Genomic DNA, 11501 nt, shown 5'->3' with positions numbered 1-11501 from the left:
ATTTGTACACGTACATGACAAGGCTTTCAAGCTAGCATGACAATCAACACACTTGACACAATGCCAACTGTCTATTAGCCTTGAATCCAGGCCGATTTAAATCGGCCTGGATTCAAGGCTAACTATATAATGATTGTTAATTAAGTTAATTAAGTATTACAGTAGAACCTCGATTATCCGGACACCTTGGTTCCAGAGGCAGGCTGGATAACCGAATAGATAAACCACGCCTTGATCCACCCACTTTATTGATAAACAACAGTGCCACATGGTTGTCTGCGCATGCGCAGAAGATAAGCAGACCTGTCTCCATAGTAACAGCTGCAATACGCATGCGCATTTCAGGGACACGCCCATTTTCAAATCTGATTAAAAAGAAACTTCCAAGCCGGATAATCGAGGTTCTACTGTTGTGCTGTACAGCATGTATCTCTATAGCTTAGGTGGGCATGCATGCATTAATTAATGCATGTTGGTTTTTCCTGTTAAGAAAGCAGTTGTATGACCATGTTAGGTTATGAATTCATGTGATGCCAGCAGCTGTGTGTACGTGCACATGTTCACACACGTACATTATATACCCGGTGCTATAGTGAATTGATAATACAATAGTTATTGTCATTCTAAGGATAGGAAGGTGATTGTCTATTTGTGGCACCTTTGCAAACACATGAACACAAGCATGAAACAATAGTAAATTGTGGTTACTCAAAATTAATGTGGTGCATGCATGGGACCCTTGCATGTATACATACTTCGCACTGTACCAGTATCTCTTTATAGAGATTTAGTGTTCTCCTAAGTCCTAACTATCACAGCAGTGGTGTAGGAACCAGGGACTGCAGCCCCCCTTTATATAACACTGCATGCTTGCAATTGCGTTAGTCAAAGCTTAATGAATCAAAGAATCAAGCTTTTACCAAATACACCTGCCTAGATTTCAATCCCAGAGCATGCAAAATTAATCTTTTTGGGGGAAAACCCCCAGATCTCCTTGCAGGCACACTTTAATGTGCGCATACGCGCAACGGTATCAGCTCACCCTCTAAGCTCTTTCTACTATCCCATGCTCTAAGTGATAACTCTCTTCCTACACCACTGCTGTCAACATGTTCACATTTCAAATTGCTAGCAACCTCCTCTATATAGCTGCTAGATCTATAGCAACACTGGCCAATTTTTTTATTTGATACTGCAAACTTAAAGAAACCACTCAAGTAGTCCTACTGAAAGTCTATTTGCGTTAAGTTCGACCCCGGAAGTTATGTGGCCAATTATGGTTTCATTTATGCTTTATGTGGTGGACAAGTATGCCTGGGACTTCTGCATGGAAAATGCTAACTTTTAGCTGGTTGGAGTTTACCAGCTCTACAGCATATAGATTGAAGCGCTTAACAAGGAATCCAAGGTATATGAAACTTTGAATTTCAGTATAAAGTATGACAAAGTTATGACAACTTTATGAAGGTCAAACTCAACACAAATAGACTTTAGTCCATGTTTACATTGTGGGTTAACATTGTGGTTCACCCATTTGTGTGTGTGTGTTGCAAAGGTGCTTAAAACTGCTGTATGTGGCTTAGTTTATCTTTTAGTGATATGGTTTCTATAATACTATAGTACCATTTCGGTGGTTTTTAAAACTGTCAACACTTTATTTGCCCATGAGAGGGAGTAACTCTATAAAAAAAATTATACCGTATATGCTCCAGTCATAGTGACCTTTATGGGCACAAAAGAAAACAAAACACAAACGAGTGACTGTGTTAACGAAAGTTTAGAGAGGGACGGGAAAAGTTGAAAATGCTACACACTCTGACTTTACCATACCATAAGGCAATAATACATTGTGCCTTACCTGCTCGTGGCTATTCACCTATTCCATTGGCTGTGGTAAGAATCACTATAGTTTAGCAATGTGATTATGTGTGATGTTTAAATGTGGACAAGGTTGTAAGATGGCTTACTATGTATATGTTTACCTAATCAGCTTCCAAGTCAACACCTTAATTAGTGTCTCAAGTATGTACATATTCACTCGTGAACACAAGATGGATTATTTTGGCAAGGGTGTCGTGTGTGCTCATACCCGTATACCATCAACGATTTCTAAACTTCACAGCAATTAAGTGATACAATAAATTATAACATGGTGCAAGATACTGTCAGACCACAACAAAAAAATGATTCACAACATCCGATTGCATTAGCAGGCCATCATTTAAGCTTGAAATTGATTTAATAAGCTTATAATTGGTATCGTTTGCAAAACGTAACACGAGGCATAGTTGATCTGTTCAGGTAAATCGTTATTGTAAACAAGTGGTACACCTGAACAAACAGGAAGAAGTGCTGATCGACCAGTACAAAAAATGATGTCTGTTCGATATAGATAAGAGCTAATTAAACCAGTATACCACAAGGAGCCTGTAATTCCCATGTTCCACTGCGTGCATAGCTTTAGGACAAAGCTTTCTTAAAATCCATAGCCAATCCTTTTCCTAGCAAATGAAGCGAACATCTGTGAGAGACAATTACGATCACCATTTTCCTATAGCCAGATTTACCAGCCCAAACGCTTCAATTACCATCCACCTCTTTATTACTGTCTCAAGGTTCTCTAGCCTCGATTCCAGGCTGCTGGAATCGAGGCAAGAGGTTCCCTGTATCATGTCAAGCATGAGACGTTTTATTGTTTATTGTGTATGTCAGCCTCTATGGTTACGAGGGAGTTCCTCCCAGAGGAGAGACTGCCACCAGCCAACCAGTAATGATTATGTACATCCGCGGTTGTAGATTGTATGACCCTTTATGTGTCCATTAAATAATGGTTATAGAATGCATGACCCTTTATCAGAACTTGTCTCACTTGATGTTTATTGTGTAGTGGATCTTTACCGTCTGTTTGTCTCAGCTGCTGTACTGAAGTGGTTGACTAATGGAGGGATGGAAGAGTTGCTCTGGACGACCAACATGGAGGGAGCTGGCAGACCATAATTATCTTAGTAAGATCTGGGAGGAGCAACTGGCAAAGGAACTCCTGAGGCTGCTGCTAGCTGGTGAGTATGCATCAGTATGTTTAATAGATATTGGCATGTGATAGATCTAGTGGTAATGCACCTATCAATGTGTCGCCCCACTCTCCCCTCCCCCCCGGGAGGGGTCGGGCTAACATGGAGGATTTAACCATACCTTAGGTCAAATTCCCCCTGGTGGGGGGAAGGATTCTGTGTTCAAATCTCCCAGTCAACAGGGGGTTTGAGCACCAAGCAGTTGCAAACAGGTTATAAAAGCAGTCTTTATAATTACTACGCAAAGCCAGGTCAAATCCCCCAGTATGGAGTAACATTTCAAGTCAAGTTAGAGTCAAAATCCCCCGTATGTCCCGGGGGGGGGGGTAGTGCATAATGGAAGTGAGACTGAAACTTTCGTTCAAGCATGCATGTATGTACATCTACGTAAGCACCACAGTAGAGTACATGTCCAGTAAGATTCACCTGCATGCATGAATCATCCCTGATTTCATTTTAAGTTGTCATTCCCTTTAAATGCATCTATTGACTGTTTTAAAACTAACGGTTGTAGCTCTGATAACTGTGCGTGCGTGTGTGGGGGGGCACACACACACAAGCACAGATATCTGCTTAACTGTTGTCTCACTTCATGTTTATTGTAGAGTGGGTCTTTACCGTCTGTTTGGGCTCAGAGTGATTGTTGCTTATTCGTTCTAAAGTCTTTACCTAATCTACCCACCCTAGTACAAAATGTGTTTGTTGGTTGACTGATGCTTACCATTTATAAACTTTTCATACTATCTATGTTTACTGATATTTACGGCACTTAATAATATGATAGAGAGAGGTTTTCCTTTTATTTGGAGGATATAGTTTTTGAGTATAGGAAATTTCGGGGACGAAAGCACTGTCCTTATTATTTTATTATTACAGTGTCCCTTATCTCTGAAGGTTCTTTGTTTATTGTTCCACTGTATTTCATTATCTCTCCCTCCCCCTCAGGTACTATGTGGCTGAGAGTGTGAGGCTCTACTCTCAGGAGACCTGGAGGGTGGTCACACAGACCAGGGGAGTGCAGCTGGTAGAGCAGCACATCCACAAAGTGGTGAGTGGGTGATTGGAACACAAATGTGTACGAGCTAGCCAAATCCAGCAGCACAAATTTGTTAGTTGAGATCTCTATCATTATTGCAATAGCTAAATTAAGGTACCATAATTATAATTATGCTTGATCAGGAGCCGCGGCTACTAAATGTTTCATTTTGCTGGAAGAGGAGTCGAGGCTACAATTCGAGAGAGGCCACTGTTTATTTAAGAGCAGCGTTTATTAATTCAACAACCTTAGTTTGTCATCAAAAGTTCTTTTCACCTGCATAAACTTGAACTCTGCCATGAGAAAGTCTTTGTGAAGCACTAACAAGCTGGTACCTGTACCTAGTAGCTACGTACATATAGCTAGCTGCTAGTATTAATATTTTTTTGGCTACCACGTGCAGAAATGCTAGAGTCAAAGTTCACTGAGGCTACTATTTGAGAGCGGCTACTAAATGTTACATTTTGCTAGCAAGGGAGGCTACTATATGAGTGCGGCCTTTATACGAGAGCGGCCTCTGATCGAGCATATACGGTATCTTGTTTGTTAAGGTGATGTGTCTGTGCAGGTAGGCTTACATATCTCAGAGCCACAAAAATGCATCCCACAAACTGACTAAATATTGCTCAACTACAAATGTGTGACCGGCTATATGGTAGATTGTTTCCATGGAAGGTGTGTTTAGTTAAAACGACACTTTTTGGCGAGTCAAATAGCTGTATTTGAATCGATTCTGACAGTGCAATCGTTTAATTAGTAGTATAGGTTAGCTCACAATTTTCAATATAATTATAGTTATTAAGTAGAACAATGCTATGTATCGTAAGTATGTTATTGAAGCAGTCTCAATCTTGTTGTGATGTTGATGTGTGTGTGTGTGTGTGTGCAGGTGAACTTCTACATCTCCCAGAGCCAGGTGGCCAATCATGCAGTGAGAGAGGCAGTCTGTATCTGTACTGCAGAGCTGGGCACTAAGGTGAGTGGGTGGTCATGTGATGGTGCCTGTGTAATCTATATCCCCTAGAGTCCGATATCATGTGTTCAGTAGCACACATAATTATGTTTACACATTACAGCTCAACAATTCAACCCCATCCACCCACACACACACCCACCCACACACGCACACACACACACACACACACACACACACACACACACACAGGTGAAGGATTGTCTGAAACCCTACGTGGGATGACTGGTGAGTGGTACTATTGTAGTGTTTCCATGACGATGTGTGGAGCTTTATGGTGTAGTGGGGTATGGGATAAAGGTATGCTAGCTTATAATTATGTACATGTACAAGGTGTTCGTGATAAGGGTATGTGTTTTTGTAGATGTTGTGGTAGATAAATGTGGGCCAGTGTACACAAGAGAATCCTCAAGTGAGCTTATGAATGTGTTGTGTGTTGTGATGTAAATCAAGGCACTGCAGAGTATAATAATTATACGTAATAGCAGTTTTAACCAAATCTAATCTTGTATCCCTCTCCAGTTTCATTCTCTTGCTGGGAGAGCTGAGTGGTGTGAGTGGGTGTGATGACCGAGTGTCCTCCTTCCTCCCCCTCTGTGCTGAGACACTACGACACAGACACTACCCTCAACACATCAACCTCCTGGAGACACTGCTCAAACTGGTGAGATGGGTGATAAAAGGATACTCATTGTGTCATTCAGTATGACCCCAGAGGAGGTCCGACATGCGTGCACGAATCACTATGTAAGTTCAGTGCATTGATGTCCTTGTGTGATCCAAAAAATACACTAGCACTTGTAGTAATTATTCGTGAACACATGTCGGACGTCCTCTGGTGACCCAATTAATGCTCTCTAAGTCTATAAAGTTACTTTTGTGATGTATGTTGTACTATCGATAGGTTGGGTTGAGATCACCTAAATTTTCTGACACTGTAAGAAACGATTCCACAGAACATTTTCTTGTATTTGTGTAATTGTACTGTGACTACATGTATCTAACTACTTCAATGTTGCTCTGTCCTTGTTTCCTACATTTAAAGCTATTTCAATAGATAATGAGATCTGCATACTCCACTTATTACAAGTACTCCCCCCCCTCACAGAGCAGTGACAATGCCCTGGTGGTGCAGTCTGCTGGAGTGGGACTGTCTCACCTCACTCTGTCAGCTGCTGGGGAGAATGATCCTCAGAGGGAGAATAGAACAACACAATCCAGTGTGAGTCAGTGTGTAATAATCTATATACATAGCTACATGACTTAGGCTTGTATAACCAATAATTATTATGACTTAGGCCAACAACTCAAAGCCTATAAGACAACTATCAAATCATATAATAGTGTCTTTCAGGATTCCTTTGTACGTGTGCATATTAGACGTTAGGATAAGACGTACTTAACTGTACATGGGAAGTACATGGGAAAAGTACCTCAGAGAAGGTATACTGTGGGACTTAGTATACCCGCAACTTACGTACTTAGTATCCTGTTATCAAGCAAAATAAATTTGCTGTATTGTAGGCAAGGTTTGCGCATGCGTACTAGTATCTAGAGACATTGTTTTGTCGGTGTTCATGTGATTTAGAAGCCCTCAGCCACTTCTAGCATCTTGTAATCAGAACATTTTACAATCATTGGATTGTTGATGGGACTCCACTCGGGATACTAAAACAGTGCCTGTGGGCTTCTTTCTAAATCCCATAGACACCTCCAAAACAGTGTCTAACTATACTGATCTACATGTGAGAAGTGCCTCAGAGGTGGTAATCGTGTACTACATATAGAGAGAGTTAGAGGGGCTGTTTTAATAGTTGCACGTTGAGATTGTGTGGAGTTTCTTAAAGGTTTGACATAGCGTTCACAGCTTTTACTTATACTCGCTTTTAATTATCACGGTTTCTATAGAAGCCATGTAGAGAGATTGTGCACGCATATATACTAGTATCTAAATGAGTTGACACACTTTTGTTGGTGTCTATGGGATTTAAAACACCCCAGGCACTTGTTGTGCCACCCTTAATTACTGCACTAAGGATACTATACAGCAGTGCCTTTACGATTCTAAGGCTTCTAAAACCCCATCGTACGCGTAGATACTAAACAGTGTCTGCTATTAATTTTAGTTATATACAGCTGCCTAATTGTTATAACTTTATGCCACATGCTATTATCATTTTCATTGACTGCAGGTATACATATAATTATTGAACACTATATTATTATTATTATAGCTTCTTTGACTTTTGATACAAAACATGTAGTGGCTTTTTAATGAACAATGTTATTGTTTACATTGTTCTTAGCTAGGTTGTTGATAATGAACGTATGTATAGTGCTATGTACATCTACATTATTAATTAACTGTTGATGAAATTACTAATGGTCCATAAGCCTGGTTAGTGTTCAGTTCAATCTCCTCTTTGGGTGACACCTCTTCATAAACAGGACCAGCTGGTACAGTGGGTCTTACGTTAACTTCCTCTTTGGCTCCAGGAGAGTACACTGCCTTCTTACGCATGAACAAATACATGATCAAGAGTCCCATCAACAATCCAATGATTGTAAATAGAGCTGCCGTGACAACCACACTGATGGAGACAGCTGCAGATAGGCTGGCACAGTTACAAAGAGCAGCTGTAGGTGGTTCAAGAGAGAATTATGATTACAAGTGTATTCAAGTAATGAATACACTTGCCTATGCAGACGATCTCCCCCGTGTTCCTATCCCACTCTCCTGTAGCGAGACAGGTGGCAGTCATTATGCCCTCAGGGAACAGTTCATCGTCACACTGGAATGTCACTTGTGTACCGGGAATAGCTGGTACTGAATGATCACTGATGGTGCCATTCCGTGGTGGTGGTAGTGAAGCCTTGCAGTTGATTGGAGGGGGGACTGTGTGAAAAATTAACACAGAATAAAATTAATATTGCATTAATTATCAATACAGCAAGAGCTTAACTCACGAGTTGTGGGAGTAGGTGTAGTTAGTGCTGTACACTCAATAGCCTCAGGGTCTGGACTCCACATCAGTGTACCCTCACATGTCACCATCGTAACAGCAGATACATACCCATCGCCACACTGGATGGTTACTATGGATCCTGGCAATCTGCTGGAGACTGGTTCAAAGGCTCCATTCATGGGGTTGGTCAACACAGGACAGCCATCTGAACGAAACATTAATTATTTGTATGGAAAATGGTTTATAAACTTTAAAAGAATCTGTCGAGTTACCATCCTAAAGTTGTACCCAGCAGTTGTACTGTTCCCAGCACAGTTGGTAGCCACAACACTGACAGTGTAGTCCACATTGTATTGAGCAGTCACAGTGACAGAGGTGGATGTGAGGACAGTAGCAGAGAGCTGGGCTAGAGGTGAGATGGTCACTGTGTAGGTGAGGTCATCTCTACCACCAGTCTCAGTAGGAGGGTCCCACTGCATAGATACACTAACTTCATTGGTTGAGCTACTCAGAGTGGAGTGTCTAATTAGGATAGAAGATAGTCCTGGTGGATCTATACATATATTTACGTGTTTATAGCTTATGTACAGACAATAAATAGGACACTCACCAACTAATTGGATTGTTGAAGATCCTATTGTGGTTTGAGTAAGCAGTGAGTCCACAAACCCCCCCACACAGGACACAGTGATCCCATTCTCTGCTGTTCTTGACAGAGTAGATGTTAATGTAGTGTCATTGAATGCAATCAGTGTCACAGTGTAACCTGGTTGAGGCATTAGTGGTACATTAAGACCAGAGGTTGTAGGACGGATAGTGATGCGAGAAACATCTGATGGTTCCCGTCTCAAAGAATCCCCAGGAGCAGTGCAGGTGAAAGTGACTGTTTCCATTGGACATGGTCTCTCCACACTCACTGAATATTGAGCTTTATGAAACATGCAGTGTCAATGTAAGGAAATCTATAATTGAATAGTCAGTCTTACCAGTGCTGAAGCCAGCCAGAAAGCAAATCAAGAGAAGTCTTATTAGTGTCATCTCGAATTATTTCTTGACAGTGAGAAGGTTTCAATATGATTGCTGATTACCCAACCGCCTTGTTTACTTCCTTTATGATAACTTATTCATAGCTTCTTTTAATTACACTTCCAGTTTTCGTAGACAATATAATCATAACAAGGTGCTCATAGAGCATTCACCCCGTGCGTTGGGCTTCATTGCACGCGCACAACGGCTACAATAACTTTTTACCGTATTAATGACTGTATCATTCTGGGAATGATCGTGAATCTATAAATCATCGATTAAATCGATTAGAAAACAGTTTTTTTGTCGACCTTGAAGATTTCCTACAAATTTCAACCCATTATTATTTAACCACTGTCTCAGTAGCAGTTAAAGCAGTCCATGGTGAAAGCGTTTAGTTTGCTTAAACAGCTCATTTTTGTGTCCACACACACATAAACCGACACACGCACATCACTCTACCCCTACTGCGCGCTACGCATGCACGGGGTAATTATGATTTGATTTTTGTTGATACAATACATCTGCGTGGTAGTTTGCCTTTTTTAGGCTTTGTTAAAAAGATTGTATGCATGCATGCTCATGGTTATACTTATTACAACTCAACAATTCAACCCCCCCCCACACACACACACACACACACACACACACACACACACACACACACACACACACACACACACACACACACACATACATACACACACACACACACACATACACACACACACACACACACAGGTGAACAAGGATTGTCTGAAACCATACGTGGGACGACTGGTGAGTGTACTGTTGTAGTGTTTCCATGACGATGTGTGGAGCTTTGCATATAGCTTTATAGTGTAGTGGGTATTAGCCTCGAGACCAGGCCGATTAAAATACGGCCTGGTCTCTATTGCATGGGTGATAGTGCACATGCGCAAACTGAGTCACCCAGAATCTGGGTGACTCGTTATACTTTAATAAACCTTTGTAAAATTAAAACGTAAACTAGTTTGTTTACTAGTTTCTTTCCGTATTAATTTACTTGTCTCCTGTGAAGCTGTGGCTTATGCTCTCTATTGCGTTGTCGAGAATACTTGCTGGCTAGCTGTGGCCCTCTATGGTGTTGTTGAGAAGGCTTGCACACTAGTCTGAAGCCAAAAGAAGCTCTCATTTGTAACAGAAACCAAGTTCAAAACATCACGACCATCCAGCCATCATAGAGGTAGATGAGAGCCTCTTCTGGTTTCAGACTAGTGTGCAAGCCTTCTCGACAACACCATAGAGTGCCACAGCTAGCTAGCAAGGCTATAAAGCTTCATATACAAACTGTACATAGTACATGTAGAGAGTACGTGGGCGTGTATGGACCACGCCTATGATAATTACACATGCAATCGTATTTTAATCGGCCTGGATTCGAGGCTAAGTGGGTATAGGATAAAGGTATGCTAGCTTATAATAATTACAATGGTGTTTGTGATAAGGGTACGTGCTTTTATAGATGTTGTAGTAGATAAAATTAATGTGGGCCAGTGAATGTGTTGTGTGATGCAAATAACTGAGAGTTTACATAATAGCAATTTTAACCAAATCTAATCTTGTGCACCCACTCCAGTTCCTTCTCCTGCTGGGAGAGCTGAGTGGTGTGAGTGGGTGTGGTGACCGAGTGTCCTCTCTCCTCCCCCTCTATGCTGAGACACTACAACACAGACACTACCCTCAACATATCAACCTCCTGGAGACACTGCTCAAACTGGTGAGATGGGTGATAAAAGGATACTCATTGTGTCATTCAGTATGCCCACAGAGGAGGTCTGACATGCGTGAATGTACGAATCACTATAAGTTCAGTGCATTGATGTCATTGTGGGATAACGTCCGGGCCAAAAAATACACTAGCACTTGTAATTATTCGTGCACACATGTCAGACGTTCTCTGCAGGTGGTGACCCAATGCTCTCTAAGTTATAAAGTTACTTTAGTGATGCATGTTGTTCGATAGCGTCGGTTGAAATTTCTTAGACAGCTAGATCACCTAAATTTCCTCAAAAGCTGACACTGTCAGAAACTTTTGAAGTAGATTAATTCCACATAAAATTTTCTTGTATTTGTGTAATCGTACTGTGACGACATGCATGTATCTAGTGTGTTCAATGTTGCTCTGTCCTTGTTTCCTACATTAAGCTATTTCAATAGATAATGAGATCTGCAAACTCCACTTAATTACATGTACCCCCCCCCCCCCCCCACCCACAGAGCACTGCTCGAGTGGACTGTCTCACCTCACTCTGTCAGTTGTGGGGAAAATGATCCTCAGAGGGAAAATACAATCCAATGTGAGTCTTTGAATATTATCTACTTAGCTACATCACTTATGCCAACAACTCTGTTTACATTGTTACCTAAGGCCCTACTGCAGCCAGCGGGTATAGTAGTCTGTTGGT

General features: G+C 41.3%; 1 long non-coding RNA gene across 1 annotated transcript; it reads right to left on the bottom strand.

Annotated features, from left to right (window-relative positions):
- Positions 1-7784: 7784 nt before the first annotated feature.
- LOC135347622 (uncharacterized) lies at positions 7785-8974 on the bottom strand. Its single transcript, XR_010398481.1, has 3 exons — positions 8657-8974; positions 8048-8599; positions 7785-7976 (listed from the first exon to the last, which is right to left on the bottom strand). It is a non-coding gene; the product is annotated as an uncharacterized LOC135347622 (long non-coding RNA).
- Between the last annotated feature and the right edge of the window lie 2527 nt (positions 8975-11501).

This window comes from Halichondria panicea, chromosome 1 (genome assembly GCF_963675165.1).
Source record: "Halichondria panicea chromosome 1, odHalPani1.1, whole genome shotgun sequence".
Taxonomy (NCBI): domain Eukaryota; kingdom Metazoa; phylum Porifera; class Demospongiae; order Suberitida; family Halichondriidae; genus Halichondria; species Halichondria panicea.
Note: the sequence above shows the minus strand (reverse complement) of the source record. Positions and strands in the feature narration are given on the sequence as shown.